At 38.3% G+C, this 25,866-nt stretch overlaps 1 long non-coding RNA gene across 2 annotated transcripts in view; it reads right to left on the reverse strand.

The window, feature by feature from the left end:
- The window catches only part of LOC134146118 (uncharacterized), a 132,159-nt gene that overhangs the window by 92,067 nt on the left and 14,226 nt on the right, over positions 1 to 25,866 (reverse strand). The window contains exons 1-2 of one of the 2 annotated variants that reach the window (XR_009959779.1): positions 25,567 to 25,706; positions 23,532 to 23,640 (exon numbers count right to left, since the gene is read on the reverse strand). This is a non-coding gene — a long non-coding RNA (uncharacterized LOC134146118). Of the gene's footprint in view, positions 1 to 23,531; positions 23,641 to 25,566; positions 25,707 to 25,866 lie in introns of those variants that run through there. The other variant, XR_009959780.1, reaches the window with a different exon arrangement.

Below are 25,866 nucleotides of genomic sequence, written 5' to 3' on the forward strand. Positions count from 1 at the left end.
CATCTTCTTTTGAACAAGCTATTATTTTATAAATAAGATTCTTTAAGCCAAAGGTAATTGAGCTACAGTGTTTCTATAGTGGGGTCCCCTCATCCTGAATCTCTTTTAACACCCATTGATTTCTGCCAGGCACTCATTGGAAGAATTAATTAATTTATGAACTTGTCATTACAAGTCATTGATTAAGATGTCCTTCCTTAAAGATTTAATTATGCCCAAAGATAAAAGATTTGCTAATTATTGTCTTTTATCTAATTGAAGCTTTGTATTACAAATAAAGTTCAAAGGTTTAAGACAGTTGCCCTTCCAACCATTTGGGCAAAGATGAGAATTTAATTAGAGGAGAGACTAGGTTCTCACTAGCATCTTCAGATGCATTCCAGGAGCCATTCTGCTAACAGAATTGATGACTCTTCAATGTGCAAAGACCCTAGAAAATCTTTTAACCTTTCTCGTCTTTCAAATGTTTTCACAGCATTACTCTGTTTTGGATCTATCACGCAATCTGATAGTCTGACTCAACTAGTGAAATATCTTAAATAAGAGATTAAAAACTTGCCTATTTCTTTTTTTCTAAGTTTGCATCTTCTTAGATACCGACAGTGGGGATGTCAATTCCTTATACTGTGGGTTTTCAGGTCATTAGAAAAAAAAAATAGCAGCAAAACCTCATTTATAAGTTATTTGATTAACAAATCAGAATGGCATCAGTGCCACACATCAGCACTTCTTAACAACAAACAATTCAGAAAAAAATTACACAAAGTTTTTGCATGTCATAAAACCAGCTCATGAGCTCATTGGTTCATTTCATAGTGGCACAAATCAAGAAAAAAACAGTAGGCATTGACACAGAATAGCAAATCCTAACATAAACAACTTGATTCCTAGTATGAGACTATATCTGCGTAAACCTGAAGCACAGGACTCTTTTTTGGTAGACATAGATGAATCTAACACTACTGCATGCAAGTATCACTAGAAAGAACTGTACTTGCAAATCATAGCAAAGATATCGCGCTGTGTTCATAATTATTAGGCTTTGCACACAGGTGCAAGGATGCAGTTCTGAAGAGCTGGCCCACTGGGAAGCCTTTGTTTCCAAACAACATTTACTATCATGTTACAGTGAATCCAAGGCTCATCCCGCCCAAAACTGGCACAGAAAGTCCTCCTATCCACGTGTGCAGGCAAAGGCCTTGACAGTACCTGGAAATATAAACTATTCCAAGTAGGTATGTGGCCATAATAAATGCCCGTTCATCTGCTAGCTAATGGAATTCCTTGATATTTATACATATAATTAAAGCAAGTACAATCAATAAAATCAACATAGTTTTCAACATATTTGATTTATGACATAGCTTATAAAAATAGAATATTTAACCCTTCAGTGAGGCAGTATTTTCTTGTGTTTTACTTTTATCCCTCAAACATACTGGGCATGAAATAGAGAATGAGCTTTTCAAATGTCCTTTACAGAAAAAAATTGCCTGTCAGAATATTTCTGAATTTTGAGGGCAGGGAATTCAAGTTCCTGGTCCAAATTCCAGTAAATTTTGGGCAACTTCTCAGGAGGACTAACCCAGTAAATATCCAAGCACACAGTGAAGCTACCAAGTGCTGAAGGAGTGAGAGAGAGAGAGACACATTAATGAAATAAATTGGGATAAAAGATTCACAATTTTTGTGTGAGCACTGCCAAAATTTGGGGTCTTCATCTACAAAGAGCAAGGTATAGCATCATGGAGTCATTATGTTTTGTTAGATAACCAACGAGTTCTGTTCAACAGCGCACATCATACACCGATGGCCAGAGTAAATCAAGCAGCACTCTAAAGATGGCACAGACATCACAGAGCTGGAAGTGTACTTTATTCTACTATTCAGTGAATCAACACCTAGTTTCTTGATTATAAACAGCCAGATACAGGAACATTTTGCAGAAGAACTTCACCCATAGATACTAATGCCAGATTACCAAGACACTGACAAGATCCAAGATTTCTCTCCCCTATTCTACTATAACCTCAGATTCATACCCAGAAAGCTACTGTGCAAGTAGATAATTTGGCCTGACTTACACGCTACAAACCATTGCATGTTTGCAGCAGCACAACCAAACGCATACAATAGTTGTGAGCCTAAATACCCCTTATATAGCTCATCCTCCTCTTTCTGCAAAATCTTCTCATTATCAGGTAATGCCACGTGGTTCCCAGCATTCAGAGTAGCACGCACAAGGAAGTGGCTAGGGTGCAGCTCACGCACTAGAATTACACGTCAGTTTTTCTTAATATTACTAACAGTAAAAACACACTTCTGAAGTATAGAGACTTACCAAAGTTAAATAAAACAGCCAATTCTTTTCTCCACTCATCTTACCATCATGTAATTCTACAACTTTATCTGCCTTCAATTTGCTCTAACTACTCCCAGAAGAAATGCATTCTTGCAAATGCTATGAAATAACCTTGCTTTGAACCTACACTTTTCCATAATTCAATCACATGCTGATGCTATCAGCATGAAGGGACTAAACTACAATTCCAAATCTGTTAAAACAGTTTTGGTTCAAAACTTAAGAGTTTTGAACTAATGTGCAGCACTAGGATACTAGCTTCTATGTCCTTCAACTTATATCACCTTCAACAGGAATTCAGAGACCTTTTCACTTCAGATGCTTAATTCAAAACAAATTGGAATTTTTTTTGAACAATTTGCAGAATAGCCACAGGTGGGCACACATTTCTCTGTTTCTCACAGTTATAGTATTGAGTTTTGCTTAAGCTATCTAACCAAAGACACCTTTCCAAAAGCTTTACAGTTTATCGTTCTAGAAGAAACATTAATAATGGCACAGGTAAACCTATTCTGAGCTACTCGGTAAGATAAAATTTTTCCAGCTCACTTTCATTTTCATCCAAGTGAATAAGAGATCAAGAGTCTTCTACACTGGTAAACCAAAGAAAATGAGCACTCTGTCAACACATTTTGTATGCAAATCCTTCTATTTTTACTGCATGTAGAATACGACTTGCGATCAAGTACTACATCCCAAAGGGAACCTTGCAGTGAGCATGCTACAGAACCAACAAAACTCTGTACGCACTTCAAGCCTGTGCTTCATCTATTTCCAATAAAAAGAAAAACCTTAAAACATCTCTCAGTGTCTTTCTCCTCAAAACCTAACGAGAGGAGTCATCAGCTTCAAAACTGGAAGACAGACGAACAAAACTCAGTAGTTACACTAAAAGTACTTTACTTGCATGTTTACTTTACATGCACGTTAGAAAACATGCATGCATTCAGCATGCTCCAAAGTACTATGTGAGGAGAATCCTCCCTCCACCCTAAGATGTTCCAGAGCATACACTTCAGAATCAAGAACATCAGTAAAACTGGATTCATGCACTGGTCATTTCCTTAGTTCTTCATTTATGAGCAATGAAGAGAAAATTGACAATACAAAAGAAAGTGAGCTTTCCTCCCCTTTTCTAAATGCTGATTAAATATTAATATTTTCTTTAAATGAAACAGTGGATTAGCAGAAGAGAGAAATAAAAGCACTTGCTAAGACCTGAAAAAATCCATGGCAATTTACTGTAAAGCATTTGTCTTTGTACAAGAGAGAACTCATGAGACAGTGATTTGTATGTGCTTCCCTAGAAACATACCGCACTGAGCTAGGCAAGTACAGTAATCTTTCCTTAAATACTACCTCATATTTAAAAGGGATTCCTTTAAGTTCATTGCAGTTCTTTTTCTGCTTTGACAAACACTCACAGTGCAACTGAACCTCACCGTGGGTAAGGCTCATTAGCGCCGCTGCTAACAAAGCAGGCTACCTCAGTGACCTTACGTACAGAGGCACTTCAAACTGATTTTCAGAATCTGCTTATTGGGTAACTGATTTCAAGTTATCTGCAGCCAATCAGACAAAAGTATTAACAGCAAAATGTTGCAATAACTGTGCATAGCTAAGCAGCAGAATTAGAACAGCTCACAATAAGGTAGAAAAAAATTCACAAAGGGATAATTCCAATCAATGGCTCAATTTTTTCTTTAAAAATTGATCTTGCTGAATGAATGATACAGCTCTCCAGCAGATAAGTGGGGCAGTTACCAGAAACTAATGAATTATTGCTATGAGCACCATTGAGAAACCTTTTTCTAACGCTTCCTCTGAGGTCAGCAGACATTCTGCCCCTTGTTTCTGTGGTATCAGAATGTGATCTTCCATGTACAAACACTAACAGATTCTGTGTATTACTCTCAACCAGTATGAAATTGAACAGGTTACCTAAAAGTCATCCTCAATTTTTATTAGTTGATGACCTGATTTTAAAGAATGAATTAACCAAATACCTCTAAATCACAATGAGCAAGTCAGCACCACCTCAAACACAAAATGACATTTAATCAAATTTGTTGGTGCAGTATGATCTCATCTACAATAAACCATGGCACGGTTTTACATGCGCTCATCTCCTTATATACTTACCTGAAAGGGATCATATCACCTGTACAGGAAAGAATAAACAAGGCATAGCTTCACTGCAGTCTGATCTTGTTTCTGTAAGGTTTCACCCAAACTGAACACTTACGCTCGAGACAAGTTTTTGTCTGGCCTGCTGTACAGTGTCTAATTTGAAATTCCCTAGAACAGTCCAGACCCAAACACTCTCAAACTTCAGATTATAGGCCTAAGTTTCTGCTTAGTTACATTTTTTCCTTTTAGATTAAAAATTGGGAAGGATACACAACTAAATGCAAGTGTTTTTCAACTTTGATTTTTTTTTAATGCTGCCTTACACTGTGATTTAGTAAACAGTTTGTCATGGACCACAAGCTTAGAAACTGGTCACTGCCCTACAGGTTCTCAACTCAACAGGAAGTGAAAGAGTAAAGCAAAGCATCCTCATGCTGGAGAGAAGTTTACATCTTATCAGATTTTTATGTGGTTTATTTATTTTCATACGCAAGCTACAGTATCTCAGTACCTCCTAATATTATTTATTGGCATTTCTATGGAGCTCATAATCACAGTATCCAAGTGCCGCACACCATTTACGATACACCATTTATCTCTAGAGGATAGCGCTCTCCTTCCTGCTTTGAAGAGGGTTTCTTACAGAGATAAGGTGCAGATGATTAATGCCTTCTAAACTTGGCATCCTTGTGACATGGCTGTTAGGGGAAATGCAAGCCTTGAGCCATACTCTAAAGCAGAGAAACTGGGCTCAGCTTGAGTTTTGGACTGCACCTTCTCCAAATAAAGTACAGGTCATTAAAAAAAAAAAAAAAAAAAAAAGTGGGGGGGGGGGGGAAGAAAAAGAAAAAAAAGAAAAAAGAGAAAAAGAGAAAGAGAGCAGGAAATTGCATAGAATAATCAGCAACTGCAGTTTTTCTTAGCTGAAGAGCTAGACACAACAAAGCATCTTGTTTAAAAGAATGCAGCCTTAAGCCACGTCTCCATCTGGTCAGTTATCTGAACACTGAATATACATGCATTCCCCATGTTAGGTAGACTCTGCTACACTGGGTCTTCATTCAAGCATGTCTCAGAGTCTGACAGTATTCCAGGGACCACTTCGCAGTCTTTCCGAGACTGTCAGGATGTTTCTTAAGAGGCCGAGAGACTGAAAATGAAGCATCTTTCATACTGATTGACCTTAAGCAGCAGTTTTTCCGCCTGCCATGAGCTAGCATTTCCAGAGAGAGTATTCTGAACTGGTTTGCCCTGATGAACGAATTCAGTTTCTTCAGTTCCAAGATGAACCAGAATTTGTCCTTTTATATAAAATATGCAGTAAAAATTTAATCATCTGATAAATAGCAAGGCTTTGACAATAACTTTACTCTTCTAGAATATTATTTTTAAATTTAAAGTAACTAGGATCAGTGTCATCAAAAGAAGAGATCATTTAAAAGGATAAAAGGATGAGGTCTCCCATAGCTCAGAAATATTTTGTTAAAAGTGACAGGTTTCATTTTCTGAAAGAAATAGGAAGAGTTCAACAGAAGAGATAATGAGCATAAACAATATATTTTGGTCCCTATGAAAAAGTTCTTTAATCCTAATTCATACTCTTAATGATATTATTGATTCTTAGACTTCCCCCCTCAAAGTAAGACTAAAGAAAGATCAAAAAAGAAAAACAGCAGTAAGTGATAACGTATATTTTAAGCTTTTTGGCTTTCCTTGGTTACATATTTTCAGTGTCTGACAATCTTAAGCAGAACTGGAATACAACTAAACAATTGGCATTTCCTCACTAGAGGAGCTACCAATAAAATTCTATGAACATTTGTTTCACTGATTAAATTAATTTGCTGACACAAATTTCAAACTTTTCCATGATCAACATTCTGAAGCAATGGTCACTGCTAAGAGATGTAACTCACGAATATAAAATTTATTTATTTTAAATCCCTAAATAGCTCTGAAAGACTCACTCTAAACTGGCAATTCTAGAAGCTTAACATAGTTTATCTTCTGGAAGTCTCACCACAGGTGTATTCCAAGTGAGATTGGGTCAGACAGACAGATAAATGGTATTTCCACAAAATGAGTCATTTACTAGTCGTCATATACTTCCCTGTCCACATCTTTTAGTCTGCTACAAACAGTAGCATTTTTTTGAAATGATGGATGCAGAAAACCCAAATGACTGGTTACAGAAGAGCTGAATTATCAGATAACTGTTGAGCACTTCAAAAAGTCTCACTAATTAATCCTTCAGGTGCCAGAACGGGAATAAAGCTCTTCTGACAAATTATTCCCATGATAGTGAATGTGGGGGTCCTTCAGCCCCAGGGTAACCGTTCTTTATGCTTCTTATTTTTAGAAAGTAATGCTCAGTTTGGAGTATTTTACATTTTTAGCATTTCCAAGAGGAAAATAAGAAATAGTAAATAACAATGTTACTCCCAAAACTCATCATCTCTTCGCAGCCTAGTAAATTTAAAGTCAGAAGTGCCATAAAGATACAACTTGCTCGAATTTAAATACATTTGTCCCTCCAAAATTCCCATACGTAGAGCCAAAGGGCAGTGCTGATGCAGCTTTTTACAGAGAGGAATCTAGTGATTAGGGTAGTCTAGCGCTTGGCCCAGCACCTAACAGTCAGTCTGCCACAGAACAGAGTCCCATTTGCTGGACAATCTCCTACACAGAAAGCCAAGGTCAAGCTTCATTTCTGAACCCAGTATTTTTATTCAAATTAAGTACATGATTAGGAAAGAATGGAATAGATCTGAATGTAATCTTCTAACCAGATGTTTAAGCAACTCTGCTTAAGCTACTGAAGTTAGATTGGTATGGCACTGAGAGGACAGCAGAATCCGTGCAGTATTTCTGACTAGCAACTTATTTCCATAGCAGAGAGATTTGCAGAGAAAACCACCTGGGGAAAGAATGAAAAGGCAAAGAAGATATATATGTCGAGAGGTATAAATAGAGGTACAGAATAAATCAGGTGATGTTATTCAGGAATCATTGCAAGAAACAATGAACATCCATGTTTACAGTATTATGCATCATTTCACTCGCACATAGTCCAGAGAAAACATCTACAAAACCAAAAAAGGTGCATCAGAGGGCAGCAAAAATAATTCAGACTTTTAGGAAAGATGTTTGTGAAGAAAGATTAGCTGAGGCTGGCCTCTACACCTCAAGAGATAGACGACTAGAAAAGGAGGAGAGGGATTCATATTCTCAGAGATGAGAGAGGGAAGCGATGGACTGATGCAACTCATTCCGAGTCGCTGTTTTAAAAACAAAGGGCCATCAGCTGAAGCCAGGGAGAGCAATAACATACAAACAGTTCAGTTACATTTCATATAATGTGTTAGTATAGAACAAGAAGCCAAAGTCAGCAACAGAAGCAAGTAGCATAAATCAGATCAAGAAACAAATGAACACACAACGCCTGATCTTCTTGCTTATGCCAGCATAAGGCAGTACTGAAGTAAAGTGAATGCATGGCAAGTGTACAAATTCAGAGAATTGGGCCTGAGCTTTTTTTTTTTTTTTTTTTTTTTTTTTTTTTTTTTGAGGGTCTTTGGGGGTGGGAGGAGAGAGAGAAAATAGGATTGAAGAATAAGAATATTGGCAATTAGATTAGATACCCCAGCAAAGGATGAGGTCCTGTGGGCTCCTCTGATGTTAAACAGACACAGATGCTAGTTGAGTGCTATTTCCTTCACATGACAGAGGTTCCCAAAAGTATTCTACCAGATCCAGTGCTGGAGTTAACTGGAGACTTCATTTTTTGGTGCTGAGTCTAGAGGCAGAAATAGTGCTACTTACATGCAATACTGTAAATTGAGTTCTCAAGTGAAAGCTATTCCAGATAATATATTCTAAACCACAAAGACTTGCAGGAGTACACAGGAAAAACATAGGACATAATGGTGATTTTTTTTGTCCTATTGCAGTTGCATTGTTAAAATGCATTGAGTTTTGCTGTTATTAGTACTAAAGCTCATACCCATGTGAAAGCTCCTCATTATAGAGGGAAGCACATGGAACAGCAATCTCTATTGGCATTCCTGCTACGCAACACTAGTCGGAGCTCACAAGAACACTTTTACAAAGCTTGACACAATGCTTTGCAAGTAGTACATTTTTATCATCTCATACTGAGGTGGGACAAGCAGGGAGAACGTAGCTTCAGCCATTTTAATACATTTTATATGATTCCTGATATTGCATAGTAGTTTCACTAGGAAGAGCTTTTCCTTATCACAAATTATCTTAAGATTTACATGTTCTGTTGGCTTAAAGACACTTTTCACTTTGATAATAAAAAGCATAGTAATTTCCAAACGATCAAGAGATCATTGTAAAGATGCTACATGGTGTGCAAGAACATTGCAAGTAATCTTTTCCAAGCACTGAAAAAAATGATAGTCAAAACAATAAACCTCTTAACACTTCCTCCTCTGTATTTTTCTTCATTTAGGATAATCTGTTAATAACAACACCGAGCACTCAGACAGCATTTGACATTTAAAGCACAATATAAATATTAACTAATTGATGTTCTAGAGCAGTCCTTTAGACTGGTGTATGAATTCGCTGAGAACACATGAAATATTCTTTGAACAGTGCACTAACATGACACTTCTTAAAGTGGTTCTCAAGCACTAGAAGACAGGTATACTGTATAATAACAGATTACGTCAGTAACAGTTTGGTAAATCCTTTCTTAAACATTTCAAACCACACTATTTCAAGATAGAATACCCGAAACATTAGTTCTTAGAGACACAGTTCAAGACACACTTGAAAAACAAGAGGTATTGTATCTCCTGGAGCACAACATTTTACTCCAGACAAGTTTATTCCAGACATTTCAAAGCTTGGCTCAAGGCCAGATGCAAGTTCTATTTACCTTAATATAGCTTATTTTGGAGAAGAATTCACAACAGTATGTGCCAATTTCTAAATCTAAATCAAGAAAAAAAACCACTATTATTAAGATCTATTGTAATATGGGCTTCTGGAGGTCACAGTATAATCTCTGTTCACTCTTGCTGAAAAAGATACCACCATCAGCAGAATTCAAGCATTGCTATTGTTTCTATATAATGACTGTGTGATTTATCATGACCAGTAATGCCTTCTTGACAAGTGTCAATCAAAATCTTCTCCAGACAGATCCAAAAAGAAAAAAAGAAGCAGTTTGACAGTTAAGAGTTATGGTTCTTAGAATTATCAAAAAAAATGGAGTTTTAATTAAAGGAAAATAAATCATATTTTAAGAGTTAATTTTCATATTTTGTAAATGGTGCAAGTTATAGCAAAATCATTGAAAACTGTTTCCCCTCTTGTAGGGCCTGATTAATTGTAATGCCAAAAAAAATGAGATCTGCCAATTTAGTAGCCTATTAATCCAGTATAATCCCCACCTCTCAAAGAATGCCTTCAAAAATTGCAGCTACATCAATCTGTTCAAGCAGTGAATACTTTAATATTTATTACAAGAGCATCTTACATTATAGAAACATCACCACCCAATGAAGCTTTAATTTTTGTATCTGAGTAGTTAGACATCTCTGATCGGGTCAACAAAGTTAGCTGGTAATCTAACACTCTTGCATATATTCAATAGGTCACTAAAGGTTAGTATTTCAGGCATGACGTAAGAAACACTGGCAAAGTCCACAAGTAAAAAGTAAGGCTTAAAACAAAGCAAAGCCACCATCCATTCTCATACTGTTCCCCAACAGTGCTATGACAGCTGCAAATAGTGTGTTAACACACAGCTTGTAATATATGCCACACTTATAGAAAGGTTTTCTTAGAATCTGCTCGTAAATTGAGGCAGAGGTATGTTTTGTGAACAGGACAACAAAAAGCACTGTGATTTAATGAGATGATGGGCACTGTTATGACTATGTGAAAAAGAAGCTACTGCACAATACATGCAAAATACAGGTTCCCAAGATCCTTTGTACTGTTACAAAGCCTTTGATTTGCAAATATCTTGTCCGCCAAACATTTAAGAATGAACTCCTTGTCAATGGACCTGTACATTTTCTTGCTACATTAGAGTAAACCAGTGGGAAACATGTTTGAAAATAGCAGAAATGCACCAGAGCAAAGCCAGCACAATCTATCAAAAAGAGATTTTGTATCTTCATCAATCCATTTAACCTGATAGAGATCTGAATTTATTTATCTCACAGAATGATTGGGGTTAGAAGGGACCTCTAGAGATCATCTAGTTCAACCCCCAACAGAATAATGCTGGTGTTAGACTCTAACAGATTCATACCCTTTCAGAGGCACAAATTTGGACCCAGTCAAAAACTTCTGAAGTTCAGGGATGTCTTGGAATTTGAGTGGAGCCTGATTCTCCCTAACAAAACCTTGTATAGCTACTGTATGTATTACTCCTTGTACAGCTATCACAGAGTAGGATATTTCATCCCACTCAACAGGACTGAGAAATCTAGTGATGAAATTGCATAAATTTCATATAAAAAGAGACTTCTTAATATACCTCGGTTTTCATTTTAGGATTAATAGTAACTGATATTAATTTACACACTAGTAGTGAAAAATGGTCTTATATTGATTGTCAGTATAATTGCAATATAATCAAACTCAAGCATAAAGTAGTTCAGTGTCCAAAGATTTACATCCACATTATCAACCCTTTTCACTGTCACAAACTACAAAAACCTGAGAGCAACAGTGATGAAAGAAACATTCTTTTTTATATAAGTGATACTAAAAACACACAGAAATCAGTAGAAAATTATAACTACTTTAAACCAGGCTGTAGAATTTTATGGCAAGGATATAATTTTCTGCTAAGTTTTATAGACATGCCCAGAAATAAAACACCAGGCCTCTATTGAATTTTATAGGGCTTTTCTATAAGAATTACAAACAGTGGTATTCAACAATACTTGTGGATCAGTTTGCCAGCAGCCCTGAAGCTGAAACTAGATTACATAAACCAGGCATTGAATAATTTGGGATAATGAACAAATTCATAAAAAGTCAGCGGCTGTTTGTCAGTAATCTGCAAACAGACAAAGTGGTAAATTCATTGAATAAAAACCCTGGCTGTGAATAGTTCAGTCAGCTTTACTGCTGGGATTGCCTGAAGGGCTTATAACTCCAAAGCTTTCTTGCCAGGTAATTTGTGCAGCATTTCTAAGCAACAGTTAAATTAAAAAACCCTTATGGGAAAACCCAATGAATTTAATAAAGATGAAATCAATACAGTTCTACAGAAATGACTTTAAAACCTTCAGTTAGATCCTCTCCCCCAATCTCAGCCTCTTTACAGTGCACAGCAGAGTTGAAGCAGCAAAAGGGAATCCTGAAACAGTGATTCTGACTACAGAAAAATCAAGGGAAAGCACTTCTCAAGACTCTAGTAAGCCTTCTTTCGCACCTAGCAGAAGAGGACAGCATGAAACTGAGGAGTGAGGTAGCTCTTGGAACAATCCAAGGATGTCGATGTAGCTTAACTAGGAGCCAAATTATGCCAAGAACATCTGTAACAGTCTAGGATAAAGTACTTCCCAGTTCAGGATTTGAGACAGTGTCCTTTCCTCTGGACCAGTCAAGCAACCCATATATGGGAACTACTGGACCACAACTGCTTTAGCATTTCTACAGAAAAGCTGGCCTTCCTTGCTAAATACTGCGAAATACTTCTACTTGCTATTCCATCATGCTTACTCCTCCTTCCCTTAAAAGGAAGTTAAACAAACAGAAGGAAGTCAATGATACAGAGAGTAGGTCAAATTCTACTCTTTCCCAAATGAATAAACATGCCCAAAAAATCCCAGGTGAGAACCATATAAAGAAAGGTGTGACATAAACTGAAACCACAGGCTGTGCAGCCAACCTTAATATAGCATCATGACTATAGGGAGATCCTTACAAAATTAACTCTAGGAACAAAAAGTTCATGATAAAGGTGTAGAGAGCGGTGAGAATATGTAACAGTGGTAGTACATTTTACCCTACTTAGCAATGTTAGCATTCAGAATAGACAGTATTTTTCTCTCACATTCAGTTTTCACAGACCTGAAAGAATAAAAATCAGTCCAACAGATGGAATGACTGTGCTGTATCTAAGACTCTCTGGTTTTAACTATAACTAGGCCTTCCTATCCTTCCAGCATACTATGTGGAAAAAGGTATAGAAGTCTGCAAGATACCAGATTAGCACAGAAGCTAGAACAGCACCTTAGATGAACGACTAGCAGACAAGATCAGAAGATTCCACGTCCAAACAGTTCTTTAACTTCAAGGGAAAAAGAAATTAAGTCTCTTCCCCTTAGCTTTTACCCTTCCTTCTGATTAGCCATCTCAATCAGCTCTGGTATCTAAGTTTCTCTAAAAGATGATGACTAAGGGAATAAAAAGTAGCTGAAATCACAGCTCTATGATTAGACCTGCTCAGATTTGGTAGCTTGGTTTAGTCCTGAATACATTCATTAAGGTGCACCACTATGATAAACACACATATCACTAACTACAATACTAGATTTTAAGTGCAACTTGAGTGTCTCCAGTGCCCTTTAAAGTAGCGCAGTACCACAGCCAAATCAAATTTAATTAAAACTGAGTTCAATTTAGCTTATGTTTGCAGTTAAAAACTAAACAAAATCCAAACTTCACAGCCATTAAACAACTTATTTCAAATACTCCTATTAAGCCTGAGGAAAATCTGCACACTTGTTTTGATAAACAATTATCTATTTACCTTTTTGCCCATCCATGCTTGAATGTCATCTTATTCTTTGTTTAGTTGAGTAGAAAAATGCATACACATTCCTTTTCATTACTTAAGGGATGCATGAGCATTTTTCCACTCAATGCTCAAAGAATTGGACAAATAAATCCCACTGGTAATTACAACATGTAATCTTATCTGAAGTTCAATCTGCTGCACTAAAAATTTCCCTTGCGACATTTAAAAGGGTAGAGAGCTATAATAGAAGATTTCTGGAGTCTGTTCTCCTGTCCTACATCACTGAAGCCAAGAGCAACAGGACTGGTTCTCAGAGAATTGCCTTAAGCCTCTGAGTATAAAGCTTTGTCTTCTAAAGGAGTGCATGAAAACTGACTGTTGTCCTTCTGCCCTTTTGAAATCCCTAGCCTGCATTCCTATTTATGGGAAGGATTATTTCTATTTTATACAGTGATAGTACTTAGAGGCCCCAGAGATTAGGGCCCCATTGTATTAGGCACTGGGCAAGCACACAGCAGAAGGCCTGTGCTCTGGAAAACAGACAGAGCAGACCAAGTAGGAAGAGAAGCAGAGACACAAGGAAGCGAAGCAGTTTGTTCAAAATCACACAACACATCATTAATAGGCCAAGATTTTCTGATTCACTGCAAGTTTAAAAAACTAAAAATCTCCAAAGTGAGCTGAATTCTTATCATGGAAAGATGATATTGTCTGTTTAAAGTTTGTATATGCCCCTCAACTGGCTACAAAAGTGTAATACACTGAATATTGTTAGAGACAAGATACTGGTCTAGAAGACTTACAGCTTTGGTTCATTGTGGAAATGTTACTATTCCAATTAGCTTTTGAAAAGAGGCCTGAAGACAGGATCCAGGCACTCACTGAATAACTTCTGCATGCATTAGTACATAGTACACATAGTACCTTCACTTTTTCCCCACTATACCACATAACTCTCTTAATGCATTACTATATTAATACTCATTAGTATTGACAACTGATAGTTATATATAAATACTGAATCACCATTTTCTGGAAGGGAAACATACAACTGCTCAAAAAACAAGAACACAACCCTTAAAATTATTATGCTGCCATCAATCTGAATAAGAGAACTGAGCTGTTGTACAGAAACGAGACCAAGATTTAGGCCCCCTACTACTATATGCCTTGACTTCTCTTCGAGAGATGGCTACTCTTCCACTGACTTTGCTAAGCATGGCATCAAATCCCACAGAAAATAGGAAATTTGTTTCAAGTTGGAAACTATGTTGGCTAGCCCCAAACAAGCGCAGTTCTCCAAAACTTGAGCAGGAAAAAGCTACAGACAGCAGCAGTCATATTAATGTGTCAATCACTCCAGTTTTACCTCAAAAGATATGTAAGTTCAGAGTGACAGAGTGGTGCAGAAACTGTACTAGACTGGCTACAATCTGTAGTCCTGGTTGGCTCTTTTTAAACATTATTCAGTCTCAGCTGGGATTAAAAAGGCTGCACAGAAAAGTCCAAGCTTTCTTGATGCCAAAAATAAAGTGTTTAATTCTTTTAACTGGACATTCATAAATACTTAATTTTCATTAAGTATGCTTTTTTAAAAACCTAGTACATAGTTAGAGTTATTAAAATAGCTATGCTTTAATGCGATGTTTTTACTTAACAAATAACTAGACCAGAAATACAGGTACATCATTATGGCACAACCAGCTGATTAATTCCAAACTAAAAGGTATGTAGAGTTTTGACCAAGGATGAGCATTAATCAGGTGTCATTCATGAAGCAGCAAGCATCCTAAAATGTCCCCCCCCTTTTTTTAAGGCCAGATTAAAGCACTTCACCCTACTGCAAGTACCACTGTATGATTTAGTTGGTGCCTCAAAATTTTAAGATTTCCAGTAAGAAACGTTCAGAACATTCTTCAGCAAGCATTGATTTTCCTTAGAATCTGGCATCTGTTCCACCATGTTATCAGGGAAGGAGTAATGTGCACTGAGTGCAACAGAGGTGCAGTGGTAGTCGTGTCACGAAGTTCATCGGGACTAAATGTACTCTAAAATAAGAGAGGGCAAGGTATAGAAATTCCCTTTAGAAATTAATTTGAAAGAGGAAAAAAAAAAGAGATCAGGGTGGACTGCATGTACACGCATTTAAAGAGATCATAACAGGGAACTGACTGACTGTTGGCACATGCCCAGCATGCAGAGGCCAAATTACAGCCTCACCTGCTTGCTTACTTTTTCCAGGCATGGAATTCAGTCTCATGGGGACATCTCACTTTCTCATGGCGACATCTCACTTTCTCATGGCTCCTGTTATGGCAGCCTTCCTTGACCAACAAGCATTTCTTTAAATATCATCTCTAACAAATCAGTGGTACCACTAAAGCCAAATTTGGCACGCTTCTCAGCTGTCACAGATAATGACTGCTGCATCACATTTTGCAGGGAGGGAGGGAGGGAAGAAGGAAAAACCTACAAGAACAGTCTCACATCATTGTTCAGTGTACAGCATCATACTTCTAAATAACCTAAGCTACCTAGATTTCAGCTGGCACTCTGGACAGTCAGCTAAGTCCATCTCAGAATCAAAACCTAAGATGTGATTCTAGCACTCTGCCCAGTATCTTGAGAGGACAGAGCAAAAGCAGCCTTTGAGGCCAGTTCTCTTCTCCTGCACAGTCAGAATTACATCCAGTGAAGTCACCACAGTTGAATCAGCATAAGATCAGCAACTGAAGTGAAAATCAGGATCCCTGGATTAAGAGATGGGAGCAGATGAAAATAAAATATAAGAATAGTGGTTCCTCAGCATGAAGAGACACAAAAGCTTACTTCTTAAAGAAAATGATTTCCATCTGATACAACTTAAAACTACATTTGACATTTTTAAACAATGTTAGTTCCAACGAAGGGCTGTATCCTAGTTGCCCAACATCCTACCTGCACAGTTAGCCTGCTGAAACCAAAACTTCACTTACACCCAATCAGTTCAGTCTGTCCCAGAAGTGTAATTTTATTGAAATCTGGACATGAGGAAGAAAGTTCTTCTCTGAAACCTTTTCAATATTTGCTTGGCAACCAATACTGGCATTTCTTTAAAAGGACTGTAGGTCTAGAACCAAAACTATTTATTATATTGACACAAACATTTGAGTAGAGTTTGTTCAGTATAGACCCTTGGGCTACGCAAGCTGAAAAGGCTCACATTCAGATGTCAGAGAGTAGGAAGTAGCTTTGACAAATGCTGTCAAACAACAGACTCACACCACAGCAGAGATTATTTCTTTGATTGAGAGAATTACAGCCTGAAATCCAGCAAGTATCAGCACTCTGCACCATAACTTACAAATCACGAGAACAGTTTAACATCTGATTGCTACTGAACTTATCTTCTCATAAGAGCTGCTGTAAATAGGAAAGCTGGGAAGAGCTTCAAATTTTCATTCACATGCAATTTCAGCAGACAAGGTGAGTTTTGTTTTGGTTTTAATACTTAAAATATTTATTGGGTCTAACACAAGACTAGGAAAAAGCTGCCTCAAATATAGGGTGTAACACAGATTTAGAACAATTGCTTAGAAGACTGGAGACCTGCCTCAAATATGGCAGAACTGAACTTGGATACTGCACAACATCTAGAAAGGATATTACAATATAAGGACAGACACCACCTTCGGGTGCTACAGTTTCCTGTTTCATGAATAAGTTCTCCTTAGTTCAGGGGTGCTACTGCAATGTATTATTCTATGACCTGTTCAGGCACTCTGATGATTACTACCTCTTGGAACGCCAATTTCTAAAGGAGACAAGATTGCCCCAAAAGAACAAAAGCCTACCCAGAAAGCAGTTGTGAAACTTATAGTCAAGAAGTAGTATTACTGCTTGCTCAAAATAAAGATGTACAGAGTTGGAGGGGAAAGGCTAGGTTAGACTGACAGAACAGTGCCTTTAACACATTGCACTTGGCAATAGCTGCTGCCCTCGCATCACAGATCACTGTGCTGTTGATTGTGCATCGAAGAGTCCATTTGAAAAAAAAAAAAAAAAAAAAAAAAAAACACACAGGAACCCAGGGACCACAATCAATGGTGTAATGCAAGTAGTGTTTACAGAACAAGTACCCTTGTTCATATGTCGGTTACTTGGAAACCATGTGCCAATCGGTATTCTTAAATTTAAATTAGAAAAACATAGAAAAATTTCCACCACATGGAAGATGTCATCCAGCATATCACTGCAGCTTCTGGTTCCATTCTAGAAGTGTCAGTCATTTACATTTGCTTGAGAGCTTCCAGTTCCAAGAGCACTATGTAAGTTCATCACAGGGATACTGTTCTGACATCACTTCAGTGCATGTTTAGCACCATCATTCTGGTGGTATTTTTTTTAGCCTTCTAGCAGTAGAATGATCAAACTGAATAATGCACTTTGCTAGTAAACTGACATGGAGCTAAAGAATGTGACCAAAGCATTTAAAGCTTCACTGAGTTACAGTGTCATATGCAGGAAGAATGTGACTAGTGAGATTGCAATAGAACAACTCAATCCAGTGTAAATCCTTACTTCTTTCAGGAACTTCTACACTGACCAGATATCACCTCTAAAAGCTTTCTGATTTACTCCCAGATTTAATTCTGCTTTTGAAGACAACTACACAATCCTGAGATGTCTACAGAGAAGGATTAAAATAACACAAAATTAACTCCAGTACAAAAGAAATAGGCTCCAGCTGTGCCAATTGATGATTTATAATATATAAAAAAAAATCAAACAATTTTCACACTGGATAGAAAGTTTGTAACAACTTGAGTTCTGTAATGGACATGAATCCCACAACATGTGCACCTCTACCACAAACTCCCTTCCTGTTAGCTTGCAGATAATCAAGTCTAGGAGTCATTGATAGCTGCATTTTCCTGCTAAGCACAAGTGGCAGGGAGCATCATCTATAAACCCAACTGTTTTTCAGAAACATTAGCAATATAGATAAATTAAAAAATAACCTTTGTTTCTTTTTAAAACCAGGTGATCTAATTTTCTTCTCCAAAATCACAGATTCTAAATTAAAACATAACCTGTCTAGACCTCCACACAAGTTCTACTATAATTACTTTCCTCATCATTGTTCTACAAGCAACAGTTCCACTAGCTCTCACAATCAGCTCTGCAAATTTTCTTTATAATAAAAAATAAATAAAAAAGCCTTCAGGAGAAACTCCTAATAGCAAAATTGCTCAAAGCAGTCTTTCCCTATTAAATGAGCAGGTGATGTGAGTGATGGAGAGCTCTCATAATTGTGTGTGCACACTCATAGTGTTTTCAGACTTTGGTTTACAAACACTGTCTTTTTATGTTGTTTTGAATTCCTAATTCCAGTCCAAATTGAGATGAAGAAATAACATGAGACTATCTGAATAGAGGTTACATTTCTGGACTATAGTTTAATTGGGACTTTCAGAGACAACCCAGAACATTTAAGTAACAGGGAATATAGCTCTTGTCCAAAAAAAGTCAATATAGGTAAATACATTCTTGCACCCATTCTTTACTAGCTCTCAGTCCATCAGTAGCTGTACTCCAGGCTTTTGATGATTATGTATAAAGACATAAATTGCCTGGAGACCAGCTGTATTCACTCCTTCTCCCAGGATGGCAATTACAACCAGCTGGGACAGCCTAGTACTGTATCTCACATTTGAATACTACAGAGCAGGAAGAAGGCAGTACTTGTTTAAGGGCCTCAATACTAGCTTTTACTAACATCTCCGGGTTTGCTACGTGTCAAAGTTAGCCACTGTACAACAGCTGTGCAGGGTATTAAACAGGCATTTTAACTGTTGGTATTTGGCAAAAAATCATCTAGTTTCTGGTTATCTTTAACTTCTGAATATCTGTATGCACAAATACTACCCAGAATAGATCACAGAAGCCTGTGATCTTACCTTACACAACTGTCAAACTGAAATGGCTCCTCAATATAAAACATGAACATGCAAACTTTAGAAAAGCTATGGTCATTCACTCATCCTTCAGAATGAAGCACAACCGTGTTGTAAAGAGAGTAAAAAGCACCAGATACATGTTTAAGACAGGAACTAAAAGTACTGAACTTTAGGTGCTGTAATAGTGATTCTGAGCTGACTAATAACAATACCTAACAGAAACTGTAGCTGAACTTGGGACAAACTGCTGTAACCTACAGTGACATTTGGCCAGTAGACTCTCTCTACCCCGTGAAAAGCATTTCAATAACTTCAAGCGAGCAAAACATCAGTATTTTACCGCACAGGATAAAAATACAAAAGCATCTTAAATTATTTATTGGGGAAAAACACCAAACTCTTCCTAGCCTCACAAAGAACCTGAAATGCAAGATGTCAATTTATATCAGAAAGAATAATTATCCAAGTGAGCTGAAATTTTTAAAATACAATTCCATGGCTTAGGCAATTCTTTTATTATTGTCAACCACTCCAACAGAGGCTTCGCAAAGATTGTCAAGTTCTTCCTCATTCTTATAAAGGACAGTCTGCATCCTTGCACTGATCAGAAGGCTCAGTAACACAACAGATTGGATAGCGTCTCTCCTCCCAGATCATGCCCCTCTGTTTTCACCCTCCTGGAGCCTAATGTTTCAATACCAGCTAATCACAAACACAGTCCTCACTTTGTCAATAACAATACTAACCTCAGTATGATTCAGCCATCACTAAAATCATTTTCTAAACTCTTACCATTTTAGAGGGCATTCCCTATCAAGGCAGAACTGTGGAATAACAGCATATATGGCTCAGCACAGCAGCCCCCTCCCTGACATACAATTCTTTTTATTAGATATTCACAGCAGACCACACAAAAGATCTTGTTAGGTCATCAAGTACTCCCATGCTCAAGAGTACTGCTGATAAGCAGATATGGCTGTTCTCACTAAACTTTACCCACTGAAATAATCAGATTGGCAGGGAGGTTGGAGTGGCTACCTTGAGAGAAATGAGGAAGGAAATGTGGTAGAGTAGATTCACATCCCAGTCTGAAAACCTTCAAGTAGACAGTTTAGAAACGCAGACAGGAATGTGCTCACAATCCAGATTTTGCTTTACTACTTCAATACAAGAAAAGTTAACAGAATATCAAATATTAATTTTGATGAAGCTCTGCATAAGCTTATTGCAATTATCAAATAAAGTGCCTCTACAGTTCCTGCCTTACAACTGAACCAAGGTTATTATCAATTTGCTCTTGATATAAGGAAGCAATTTTCATGTACTTACATCTGCTCTCAGAAGGAAGAGAAAATGGTTCGTAAAGTTCTCATTAGCATACAAAAGCAGCAACATCTGCTGGGAATCTTAAGAGGCTTATTGCCATCACTTAATCAGCAGTACAGGCTACAGCTGGTCACCTCTGCCCTCATCAGCACTCAAGGTAGGGATACACAAGAAGGTGCTTTACAAAGGTTTCAAGATACAAGGGGATAATTTGACCACAAAAATAGTTCCTGCAAGACTTCTGTACCTATTAAAAAAAAAAAAAAAAAAGCCACACACACACACAAACACAACACCACACACACTACCCATTTAGCTAGCTAAGGGTATGTAATCCACATATGCTGACTCCTCCTTGCATAAACCTATAAACAGTATCATAGTTGAAGCTGTTAATCCCTTTGTACAATATATGTCTGAAGTGAACTGGCATTTTAACAAGCAAAACATTTTTTTCAAAATCTAACACAGGAGCTTGTTTCAATACAACATAGCTGTAGCACCATCTAGAGGATTTGTGCTAGAAATTCTCCACACAAAGGAGAAAAGCACGAAAAACTGCTCAAGGGTCATGGAAAAAACATTTGATATTCTGAATTAACATTCTGAGTTAATTTTTATTCTAACATTTTTCTACAGAATAACTTCTTAGATTGTTTCACACATGCCTACAAGATAGTTTCTGAAGTACTTTCATAGTTTATAATGTTGGGATTCATTGAGTTAATGGAAGGCTAGACCAAAAACCTTTATTGACAGACAATGAGATTGGCAAAAATCTTTATCCAAGTAATCTCTAGGTCACATGCTTCCTACAAGGCCTTTTTCAGGTGGAGAAGGCCAAGACCTCACCTTAGCAGTTTTCTTCCTAATCTTGCCAGAATGACCAGCTTTACTAAGTTTGCCTTTATCTTTCATCCTTAAGGAGGCCTCTTAATAAAACCAAAACTAAATTTCAATCATGCTCTCCCCTTTAATACATTCTGTGCCTTTTTCAAGGCTGTCTACTTCTGCTGCTGTACGGTGGTGCATGGGAGGTAATTTGGAACTGCACTGTAGTGCTCACTGGCACTTCATGGAAACACCAATTCTTCTTATTTTTGAGCAATGTAAATGTGAAGTATTACTACTCTGAACACCATTACGGGTGGCAAACCATTCAGATTCTTGAAGAGGAAGGCTAGAAACCCTACTAGGAGAAATATAATGGTGCAGTGCTAAAAATATAAACAGCCTCGATGTGCATCTCCTCTGTTCTAGTTCTTCCCCAGTGTAAGAGCATCCCTCACTTGTAAGAATTCATTAACTTCACACTATCTGGTCCAAACAATCAGTATACAAATACTGCAGGCAGGAAGCCGAGAAAGAAGGGAGATTTGGCATCAGCACCTCCAACTCGCACACAGCATCTCTGAAGCAGGCATATTTTAACACAGGGCCGCACACACAGAGAGACAGTACCCACAAGGTGCACAGAGGTTTTGGAAGAAAAGGAGAAATGATATTTTCAAGAACAGTTGCCTGGATGATAGGAGAGATAACAAGCACTTAGGACTTTAGACTCAAGAACAGCTATTTTCTTTCATTATGATGCACTTCTGGTCATGGGACTTATTGCTTAGATTGTTCAGTGTCCTATTTATATCAAAATGAAACTTCATAAAGGGTGGCCTGAAAGACAATTTGTTTTATATCCTGCACAGTGAATCATTACCTTCTTATATGTGCCAGTAATTCTTAAGATCTTGACTCTTCTTTGTAGAGTTTTACATAGAAGCTCTTTTAAAGTGCAAGACAGAGTAAGGGTAACATGATGCAAAATACTCTCAGCTGCAGAACAGCAGCTCTCATTTACCTACAGTGATAATAACTGTAATCAGCCAGCCACCCACACCTGAGCAAACACTTTGCAATTTATCATTTAATTGATGAATTTCAACTGCTGCAAGTTGTTCACTGTAAAACTGTGAAAGTAAGGTATGTCTAAGTCAAAGTTATCCATGAATTTTGTTCATCTGGTTAAAAAATTCAAAGCCCGCTCAGGAAACAAAACAGTAACAGCCAGAGTGTCCTCACCTCTACCGAGGAGAGCACGCGAGATGGAAGAAACAGACAGGTACCCCTGGAACCCTACTGATTCTCTCTCCATCCACACACACTACAAATCTCACTAACTAGTTTCAGCTTGGCACGCTCTCCTCTATAGCTTACTTTGCTACTAGAAAAGACAATAGCACTTCTTGGGGTAGCAAAATACAATCTTTTTATTACTTCTAAAAAGCACTGAGCTGGCTCCTCAAAGACTGGAGGATAAAGAATTAATTGGGAATATTCACTATGTAATTGCCCCACTAAGTTTGTGAGTAATAAGTGGTTAAAATGCAACTGATCAGTAACATGATTTCCACTCACACATCTGTATTGAAAATTCACACTTCTTGTACATCTGAACACAATTTTTAAGTATCATATCAAAATAATTATGTAATATCGAGTAATCACAGTAGTCTTTTTAGATATTTATAACAACTGTCTGCTAAGAATGGACTCTGCCTACTAGCCTACACGTCAGCTGATTCTACCAAGCTTTCCTCAAGACTGTTCAGTTAGGAATAAAGGCATAGAGAAAAAAATTGAAAGAAGCAAGTATATGACCATCAATAGCTTCACTATTGTCATGCCTGAGTTCATTCCATTTTAAAGGCCTATAAAAGGTGACTACTTCTGGAGATATCTAAAAGGATGGGCAAAGAAGGCAGGGGTAGAGCTATAGTAGTAGCTGGCATAGCTTTAGAATTACTTGAAATCAAGTTATTTAATGCTTATATATATATATATACACACATATGTATATACACACACCAATTACTGGTTATATACTGATTACTGGTTATAAAAAGTAATGTTTTTCCTGCATTGAAGTGCTTTAGCTTATTTCATAATGGCTAGCAGCAACAAGACTGCTTACAGCACTTCAGAGTAGCTCAAGTCCCTCAGTGTCTAAACAATGACATGGCAGTTCTCTTCTCCCTACCTCTTCATGAGTCTTCAGGTTCTACTAGCAATGAAGAACTGACCTTCTCACACTCATCAGCAAAATCTTCTTCCTGGTTTCCCATGTGGGGAGTTGCATCTGCCATAGCCTGAAGAAAAGATAAGGGAATAGTCTTTAGTACTTTTCATCTTTCAAGTAGTTATTTTCTCAATCTTATCTGCAAATGCATGTATTTTAAGAGTTCAAAAACAAGACTACAAGTCCAAATACCTGAAGCTTAAACTTCTCACTTGCTACTTTAACAGCAAATATTTAGACTTATTCACACAGAAGCTTTTGCATGATTTCTGTCCTAGCTTATAAAGAGCTGCTGGCTCTCAAGCAGTATCACCTTGTTCCTAATATTGTATTCATTATTGTATGTCAAAGGAGTAATTATGTTGCTAGGAATCTGTTCTCGCTTAAATTTCAAAAGTCACCAAGAAAATATTTTCATTCATTCTTACATATCTAAAGTCTGAGACTAAGCCTATCTGAGTGCCTCCAAAAGACTGCATGTTTCAGTCTTTCATGCTAAGCATAAATAACGCTTCCAAGAGTAATCCTGTATAATGCTAGCTGTCATTTTGGCTCCAGTTCAGGATTTTCTGCAAAAGGATATTTGATGTTTTTATTGGTTTTACAGAGACTCATAGGCATCTCACATCTGTGAAGAAAAATAGGGATCTTGAAAAAAAGCACTGAAAATGAAGAAATAGCAATGGGGTAGAATAATTGGAAAAATTTTTCCTCCTTATTCTCCTAGATCCCTGGAATTGCCCATTCAGTTACCAGGGGTAAGATTATCACCTTCACTTACACGTGTCTGCCCACAGTATGTTGACCGTAATTGGATTGTAATAGCAAGGATCATTCCTGTGACCAATGCATATAGCAGGATCAGGTTCACAACTTACATTCTGTAAGTTTTCATTTAAGAACATCTACTGACTGTACTAAAACAAAATTGCAGAGCAGATGTTCCAGTCAGATTCAATAATCATGCACCAATGCTTCCAATAGTCAAAAAAAAAACAAAAAAAAAAAAAACAAAAAAAAAACAAACAAAAAAAAAAACACTCAATTCCAAAAATTCAGAATACCATAACCCTTACTATGACAAAACCACACAGGTGTAGCAATGCAAATTTCATTGCTGGCTAATCTGCTCACAGGAGAAATGTATTTCACAGCTGAAGCAGTCACTCATATGGACCAGAACCTGTGCCATGCAGTGTTCTTCACCGCCTTCCATAGCATGCTAAAGGATTTTGGGCAATCTCCTACAATACTAGCTTCTTTTAATAAATGCATTTTAAAGCCAGTTATACACTTATCTGGACAGACAACAGCTTCTACACTTCTGATTTATGTCAGTCCCTGTCAGTGTGCAGATACATTGTTGCAGTTTTCAGACACAATGTAGGCCTTAAAGAGCTGCAGGTCAATAATTAACTTGTTACCTTAAAGTTTTAAAACTGTTTTTTAAAAAGAAGATAGTATTTTCAGGTAACAGCAGACTTTGTAAATGGCTGCAGTTAACTCTTTAGAGCACAGCAGTTAAAAATTCCAATGATGGGGACTCAGGAGGCTTCATATACAATGGAGAGGACTGAGCCAGACTAAATTCCTGCCTTAGAAGCGTAAGTCGTTTCCACACGCTGTCAATATTATTTACTGTGAGCAGCACAGGGAAGTAGGTGGTTCCTCAGAGATTTCACCGCATACGGTCTATGCTGTTGCCATTCCAGAGCGGGGGACGGGACCACGCGGGTGGCTTCGCCGCGCCACGCGGCCCGACGCACGCGGCAGGCAGCAGCAGCGCAGGGCGCCTCGACGGCCGCGGCCGCCGCGGCACGGCCAGCCCGGCGCGGCCACTGAACAAACCGCGCGCGGGCGGCGCTCGAGAACGGGCAGGCGAGGGACCGCGCGGCGAGAACAGAAACCGCCCGCTGCTGCTGCTGACAGCAAATACACAGCAGTGCCAGAACCAGAAGTAACCCACGAATAAATAAGCGCATCAACGAAAACACACAGGCAGGGAGACGCCGAGGCTCCGGCAGCAGCTCCTAGGCAGGACGGGCCCTGCTGCCCCCAGCACCTCGCTGCGGGCCCCGGTGCCCTGAGCAGCCTCGTCTGGGGCTGGGCCTCCGCCCTACGCCCCGCGGGCTCCGTCTGGGCCCGGGCCTGGGCGCCTGCTCCAGCCTGGCCCCCGGGCGGCCCCCGAGGCCCGGCCCGGCCCCGCTCGCCGCCGCCCCTGAGGGAGCGGGAAGCGCCGCGGGGCGGGGCGGGGCGGGGCGGCCGCTGCCGCGCGCTCCCTCGCGCGCTCCCCCCC

Source organism: Rhea pennata, chromosome 13, assembly GCF_028389875.1.
Source record: "Rhea pennata isolate bPtePen1 chromosome 13, bPtePen1.pri, whole genome shotgun sequence".
Classification (NCBI taxonomy): Eukaryota; Metazoa; Chordata; class Aves; order Rheiformes; family Rheidae; genus Rhea; species Rhea pennata.